This window comes from Emys orbicularis, chromosome 1 (assembly GCF_028017835.1).
Source record: "Emys orbicularis isolate rEmyOrb1 chromosome 1, rEmyOrb1.hap1, whole genome shotgun sequence".
NCBI classification, from domain to species: domain Eukaryota; kingdom Metazoa; phylum Chordata; order Testudines; family Emydidae; genus Emys; species Emys orbicularis.
The window spans coordinates 33,965,728-33,973,838 of NC_088683.1; positions in this window are offsets into that span (position 1 = coordinate 33,965,728).

Consider the following 8,111-nt stretch of genomic DNA (forward strand, 5'->3'; position numbering starts at 1 on the left):
TTAGAGACAACAGAAAAACTTCCATTTACTTCAACAGGCATTGGAGAAGATCATTAGATGACTGGCTCCACAGAAAGCCCCCAAACAGTCTGAAGCACAAAAATATCTTTTACACTGTGTAGGGTTCTAGAAATTGGGTGAGGAAGAAATCCCAGTAGCAGGAAACCCAAAATGGTGGGTTACAGAAGGAGATTTTATTAGTGCTCATCTTACTTTGGATTTAAATGTGTAGCACCTGTCATCTCAAAGCATTTTTCAAATATGTGTGAAATAGGGACAGCTGTTGGATAACATGAGGAACTGAGTGACAAAATGAGTTGCCCATAGTCACTCAAACTCAGTGGCAGAGCTGTAAACAGAACCTAGGAATCCTGATTCCCAGTCTCCTGCTTTAACCAAAGGATAACAGTCTGCACTCCTGAACTGAAGGCTGGACACAGTATGCCCAATGAGTTTCCCGGTTGTTTCTTTTTGTGTTCTTCCCCATGCTTATATGCTGTTTCTGTCACATCACAAAGGTCTTTGCACAAATCTGCTCACTACTACCTATGATGGCTGACTAAATCTCGTTCAGGGCCCTGCTCAGACCCATTTAATTGCAGGGAGACCACTCCCATAAAATTAGTCAGTCTCCCTGAACCCATGATTACAATTAAAATTGTGGGAGGTAAGTAGGCAGCAACCAAGGGGTGCTGTGATAGTCTGTGAGGAGCAGCAGCAGCAACAGAACCTAGCACAAACAGCTGGGTCCTTGAAGACAGGGAAAGTGGCCAGGAGGCAAGGTAGCAACTCAGTCCAAACATCGCATTTTCCCTGCCCTCATATCTCAGCAAGAAATGTGAACCAGCCGGCAATGCCAAAACATCCAGTTTGGGTCACAGGAGGGTCAGGCATAGGCGCCGACTCTGTGGGTGCTCCGGGGCTGAAGCACCCACGGGGAAAAATTGGTGGGTGCTCTGCACCCACTGGCAGCTCCCCACCCCAGCTCACCTCCGTTCCGCCTCCGTCCCTGAATACGCCGCTGCATCCTGCTTCTCCCCCCTCCCTTCCAGCGCTTGGCGCCGTAAAACAGCTGTTTCGCACGGCAAGCCTGGGAGAGACGGGGGAGGAGGGGGAACACGACGCGCTTGGGGGAGGAGGTGGGGCCAGGGCGGGGATTTGGGGAGGGATCCAATAGGGGCAGGGGGGCGGAGTTGGGGTGGGGACTTTGGGGCAGGGGTGGGGGCAGGGCCAGGGGCGGGAGGGGGCGTGAGACCCACCAGTGCTGAAAAAAGTTGGCGCCTGTGGGGTCAGGGGTTGAGTTCTCCACTGAGGCAGAGCTTCTTCATTCACTCCTCACAGTTTGGATGTAGAGCGAAGAGCAGGGCTTGAAATTTTCCTGTGCATCTACCTACTATTAGCCAGGGTGGATCGTTTAAATAGCTAGATTTTCTCTCTCTTTTTTTTTTTAACAAGCATAACACAATATTGTCAACATAGATTTTTAATCAACACTGATTTTATTCTGTACATATTCTACATGATATACTCCCTTTATATTATTTTAGCTATGTCTCATCCCTTCTGTTTGTAAGGTGGGCCAGTTGTATAGCTGAAGGACAGAGAGGCTACTGTCCTCACCATGAAATATTAACACTGATTTCTCAGTGCCCTTGTGACCAGAGTCCTGGGGGACCACACTGAGTCTGCTCAGTTAGGGCAAACTGCAAAAAATGGGGCAGACAATCCCCCAAACTGGTGGCTATTCTAATACGTAGATTCACCAAGCTAGCAGCAAAACAGCTTCTACAATACTTTACTGGTTACCCAGAAGCCAGAAATACAGTTCCCTTAAAGCAACCCAGCCTTGAGCTCCCACCCAGACAGCCAAGTCAAGTATGCTAAGGAATACTGAAAATATTATTCATCATATAAAAAGTTCTACCAATCCCAGAGGATTGGACATATTACCCACCAGGTTAATGAATATTTCAGATCTTACCCAAATACATGCTTATTTCTTATTCAATTCTTATTAACTAAACTAACATTTCTTAAAAAAGAAAAGAGAGAGTATTGGTTAAAAGATCATTATACATACAGGTCTGAATAGAGTTCTTAGGTCAGTTTCATAGTAGAGAAAGTGAGCTTTAGAGTTGCAAAGAGTCCTTTCCAGAATTAGTTCATTAGCTTATAGTCCAATGTCGAATATCCGAGCGATCCAGAATGGAACTGGAGATCTCAGTCTTGCAACTCAAACTTCCCCTGATGAAGCTTAAAGCAGATCTGAGATGAAAGGATCAGGGCCCAGGATTTCATTATATAGATCACTGGCAGGCCATGATAGTCTCTTGACAGTGTGCAGTCCTTGGGTGAACAATAGGCAATTATCCTAGCTTTGAAGTAACCTCCTGTTTCCTAAGTATCACCGGTAATTAGCTACATGGATTAACATAAGGCAATTGCCTAACTCCTGCCATTTACAGGTAGTTTATTACATACTTCAAAGAGAAATGAAGACCGTGATATCACTACATTCAAAGTTCATTTAAATGTGAACAGCCTTTTTGATCTCTGAATTAACAGAATACAGTGATAGACAGGAACCGTTTGGTTACATTGTCAATCTCTAACAATTTATATGTAAACACACAAAACCACAAACATTATCTACTGTGACAAAGTTCCTCCTCTGTCTTGGTGGGTCCTGTGCTTATTGGCGGATTTTTTTGCTGCAGAGATTCACCATGTGGGTTGGGGAACAGCCCAGAGACCTTCCCCTCTGGAAGAACCCACAGTCCAGGTCAATTGGGAAGTTTGGGGGGAACCCGGGCCCGCCCTCTACTCCGGGTTCCAGCCCAGGCCCTGTGGACTGCAGCTGTCTATAGTGCCTCCTGTAACAGCTGCATGACAGCTACAACTCCCTGGACTACTTCCCCATGGCCTCCTCCAAACACCTTCCTTATTCTCACCACAGGACCTTCCTCCTGGTGTCTGATAACGCTTGTGCTCCTCAGTCCTCCAGCAGCACACCCTCTCACTCTCAGCTCCTTGCGCCTCTTGCTCCCAGCTCCTCACACTCGCACCACAAACTGAAGTGAGCTCCTTTGTAAAACCCAGGTGCCCTGATTAGCCTGCCTTAACTGATTCTAGCAGCTTCTTCTTAATTGGCTCCAGGTGTCCTAATTAGCCTGCCTGCCTTAACTGGTTCTAGCAGGTTCCTGATTACTCTAGTGCAGCCCCTTCTCTGGTCACTCAGGGAAACAGAAAACTACTCATCCAGTGACCAGTATATTTGCCCTCTACCAGACTCCTGTACCCCACTGGTCTGGGTCTGTCACATATCCCTCCCCCCTGCTCAACGCCAAGGGGTTGGGCAGCTTGGGACGCCAGACAGTGCACACGTGACAAGCCATCGGCGTTGCCATGACGGCTCCCTGCTCTGTGTTGCACACGGAACTGGAAAGGTTGGAGGGATAAAAACCATCTGGTCACCCTTGTGTTCTTCTCCTTGTTCCGCTGCATCCATTGAAGAGGGGCATGGTCGGTCATGAGGACAAATCTGCGCCCGAGCGCAATGTTTCCATGGCCCATTTTACTGCGAGACATTCTCTCTCCACCACTGCATATTTTTGTTCCCTTGGAAGGAATTTCCGACTGAGGTATAGAATTGGGTGTTCCTCCTCCCTGACCATCTGTGATAGAACGGCCCCCAACCCTACTTCCGATGCATCCGTCTGCAGGATAGCCCCTGATTTCACCAAGGAGTTTATCAGTACGGGGTTACTGCAGAGGGCAGTCCGTAGGTCTGTGAATGCTTCCTCTGCTGCGTCAAACCATCTCACCAGATCAGGTCCACGGGCTTTCACTAGGTCTGTCAGGGGGCTTGCCCTTGTGGCAAAGTGGGGGATAAATCGTCGGTAATACCCCACCATACCTAGGAACGCCCGGACTTGTTTCTTGCGACTTGGTCGGGGCCAATTTTGGATGGCCTCTAACTTGTTCACTTGGGGTTTTACCAAACCTTTTCCCACAATGTAGCCAAGATATTTGGCCTCTGTAAACCCTACAGCACACTTGGCAGGGTTTGCTGTAAGGCCAGCTCGCCTGAAGGTATCGAGGACTGCCTCCACCTTCTCCAGGTGGGTTTCCCAGTCTGGGGTATGAATGACCACATCGTCCAAGTAGGCAGCAGCATAACTGTTATGCGGGCGTAATAGCTTGTCCATGAAGCGCTGGAAGGTAGCTGGGGCCCCATGTAATCCAAAAGGGAGGACAGTATATTGGAAAAGACCCTCTGGTGTAGAGAACGCAGTCTTTTCCTTTGCGTCTTCTGCAAGGGGAATCTGCCAGTACCCCTTTGTCAAGTCTAGGGTAGTCAAGTACCGGGCATTACCCAGATGGTCCACTAGCTCATCTATGCGAGGTATGGGGTACACGTCGAACTGGGATACTTCGTTTCGTCGCCGGAAGTCGTTGCAAAATCTTGTGGTGCCATCAGGTTTGGGCACCAGCACGATTGGGCTGGACCACTGACTGTGGGATTCTTCGATGATCCCCAACTCCAGTCTTTTTTTTACTTCTGCTTTTATTTCCTCCCTTTTTGCCGCTGGCACCCGATAGGGCCTCATTGTTACTCTGGCCCCAGGGTTCGTGACGATGTGGTGATATGTCTCGGTTGTTCGACCCGGTTTTGTCGAGAACACATCTTGGTTCCGGAAGATCATCTCAGACACCTCATTCTTCTGGTCTGGTGTTAAATCTGGTGTTAAATCTCACCTGTTTGGAAGGCTTGTTTTCCTGGGTTAGGTCTTTTTGGACCGTTGTGCATGCCTCTTGTGCATGCCAGGGTTTCAGAAGGTTAATGTGATAAATCTGTTCTTGTTTTCTGCGTCCTGGCTGCCGCACCTTGTAGGTTACTTCCCCCATGGGTTCAATCACCTCATAGGGCCCCTGCCATTGGGCCAGAAGCTTACTTTCTGCCGTGGGTACCAACACCATAACCCGATCCCTTGGTTGGAACTGTCACACTTTTGCCTGGCGATTGTAATGGGTTCGCTGGGCCTCCTGTGCCTTCTCCAAATGTTCCCGTACAATAGGGGTAACCCGGGCTATCCGGTCTCGCATCTGCGTTACGTGCTCTATTATATTTCTCCCCTCATTGGGTTCCTTTTCCCAGATCTCTTTGGTGATATCTAGTATGCCACGGGGGTGATGCCCGTATAATAACTCGAAGGGGGAAAACCCAGTTGAGGCCTGAGGTACCTCTCGGATAGCGAATATAAGGTAGGGTAGTAGGGTGTCCCAATCCTTCCCGTCCCGACTTACCACCTTCCTTATCATAGCCTTGAGGGTTCGGTTAAACCTTTCTACCAACCCATCAGTCTGCGGATGGTAGACCGAAGTTCTCAGGGTATGTATATGGAGCAGCGTACAGAGGTCCTTCATTAGCTTCGACATAAATGGGGTTCCTTGGTCGGTTAATATCTCCTTCGGTAGCCCCATTCGGGCAAAGATCCCCACCAGCTCTTTGGCTATAGTTTTAGAGGCCGTGTTCCGCAGGGGGACGGCTTCTGGGTAGCGAGTAGCATAGTCCAAAACAACAAGTATATATTGGTGGCCCCGAGCCGTCTTCTCCGGGGTCCCACTAGGTCCATGGCTATTCGCTCGAAGGGGACCTCTATGATGGGAAGGGGTACTAAAGGTGCCCTCAAGTGGGGACGGGGACTGTGCTGCTGACACTCCGGGCAGGAGGCGCAGTACCTCCGCACTTCTTCATGTACTCCGGGCCAGAAGAACCATCGTAGGACTCGTGCCAGGGTCTTCTCTACCCCCAAATGCCCCCCAAAAAGATGACTATGAGCAAGACTTAATACAGCGTTCTGGTGTTTTTGAGGTACTAGGATCTGCTGTACCTTCTGCCCCTGTACTGGTGCAACCCGGTATAAGAGATCCTTCTTCATTATGAAGTAGGGTCCTGGTCCCTGGGTTTTCCCTTCCACGGGGACCTGATCTATTTCAGTCACCTCCTTCCTAATGTTGTCATACCTTGGGTCTTCTGCCTGGTCCCGTCCAAAATTTCCTCTCCCGGGGCTAATCTGCCCAAGATCTAGGGGCCCAGTCTCTGTTGCCTCTACTGGTTCAGAAGCATTAGGGTGGGGGTCAGACTCAGGTGCTTCTCCCTCTTGCGTGGCCTCCTTTTCAGCTGCGTGGGTCCGCCTACCTACAAGAGCGACCCTCTGGCTTTGGGTCAGTATTCGGGTTCCCAAGGCCTTAGCTGCCCTTCTTTCCCTTTTTGTCTTTCTACCCTGTCTGGGAGTGGAGAACAAATCTGGGGATATTTCAGAGAAGATTGGGGGTTGACAGTCTGCTGTGGATGCCTCATCAATTTTAGGGTCCCCATCTTTCTCCAATCCCCCTACTGGGAGTAAGTTTCCAAACCCTGGGAAGTCCCTCCCTATGAGCACCGGGTATGGGAGTTTAGGGACTACACCTGCTGCTACCTCAGTAGTGTTCCCTTGGATCTCGATTTTTACTGGGATGGTGGGGTAGTAACTGTCCCATGGACACATGTTATCCCCGTACGTTTAGCCTGCAGCAGCTGACTACGCTTCACAAGCTTCCCTGAGATAAGCGTGATAGCACTCCCCGAATCAACCAGTGCCATGGTCCCTACCCCATTTAGTTTCACTGGTCTGGTATACATATGTGGGGTTAGTGAGACCCCCACAAGGTGGATTAGGGAGCATGGATCTCCCCAGTTCCCCAGGTTACACTGCATAGGCTCCTCAGCATTGGGACACTGTGCAGCTATGTGTCCCTACTCCCCGCAGGCATAACATCTGTATGGAGCCCTAGGCGTTCCCCAGTCTCTTGGTTTGGGCAGTCTAACATCACGATCCTCTTCTCCCTCAGTGCTCCGACTCTTTATGGCCTCTGATGGGCCTTCAGCCTCTCTCTTTTTCCACCTGGGCCCTCCTGGTGGCCCAGTCACCCAAACTTTAGGGCTTGGTGCTGCTAGTTTAACCCGGGGTGCCTCTTCCTTAACTGGTCGGGTCAGCTCCCTCGCTGTCCTTCGCCTCTCTACCAGGGCGACAACCTCGTCACAGGTGGAGGGTTCGTTCTGGCTTACCCAGGCACGAAGGTCTGGTGGTAGTCCCCTCATGTATCGGTCGATGACCAGAACCGCTAGTAACTCTTCCAGACTCCGGGACTCTGTTTGCAACCACTTTCGTGCGAGATGGATGAGGTCATACAATTGGGACCGCGGGGTTTTGTCTTCCTGGTACCTCCATCCGTGATACTGCTGGGCCCGCACTGCTGTCGTTACCCCAGATGTGGCCAGGATCTCTGCTTTCAGCTGGGGGTAGTCTGCCGCAGCCTCTTCAGGCAGATCATGGTAGGCCTTCTGGGCCTCCCCACACAGGAATGGGGCAAGGATGCCAGACCACTGATCTCGAGGCTAGGCCTCCCGTAGGGCTGTCCTCTCAAAGGCCAGAAGGTATGCCTCTACATCATCCTCCCGTGTCATTTTCTGCAGCCAATGGCTGGCCCGTATGAGCCGCGTCCCATCACGGCCACGATTCAGCTCTGTAAGGGACTTTACCTGGTTTACCAGTTCCCGCAACATAGCTCGGTCTTGAGCAGCCTGGTCCATCAGCAGGCGATTAGTCTCTTGCTGCAGCCACACTGCCTCCTGTTGGGCGGCTGCCTGGGCACGGGTAGCCTCCTGCTGGGCCGCCATAGCTTGTATCAGTGCCCGCACTACGTCATCCATTGTGGTGAAAAAAATAAACCCTCTCCCTTTTTGGGACACCCCACAATGCTGTACAGTGCAGAAGCATGGGTAGTAAAGAGACAGTAGATTCAGGGCCAACAGGTGTTTGAGATGAGATGTCTGCGTGCAATCAAAAGAGTGCATAAAGAGAGAGATTTTAAAATGAAGCATTAGAATGGCAATCGAAGTGTGATGTGGCTGACAAAATCTAGGAAATGCAACTTTGCTGGTTCAGTCACATACAGAGGATGAATTAAAAGGACCTGGTGAGGATAGCATGGCAGGAGCGGGTGGTAGGAAAGAGACTCCAAGAAAAGTCAAGGAAGCGATGGATGGATTGCATCAAAGGAGACAG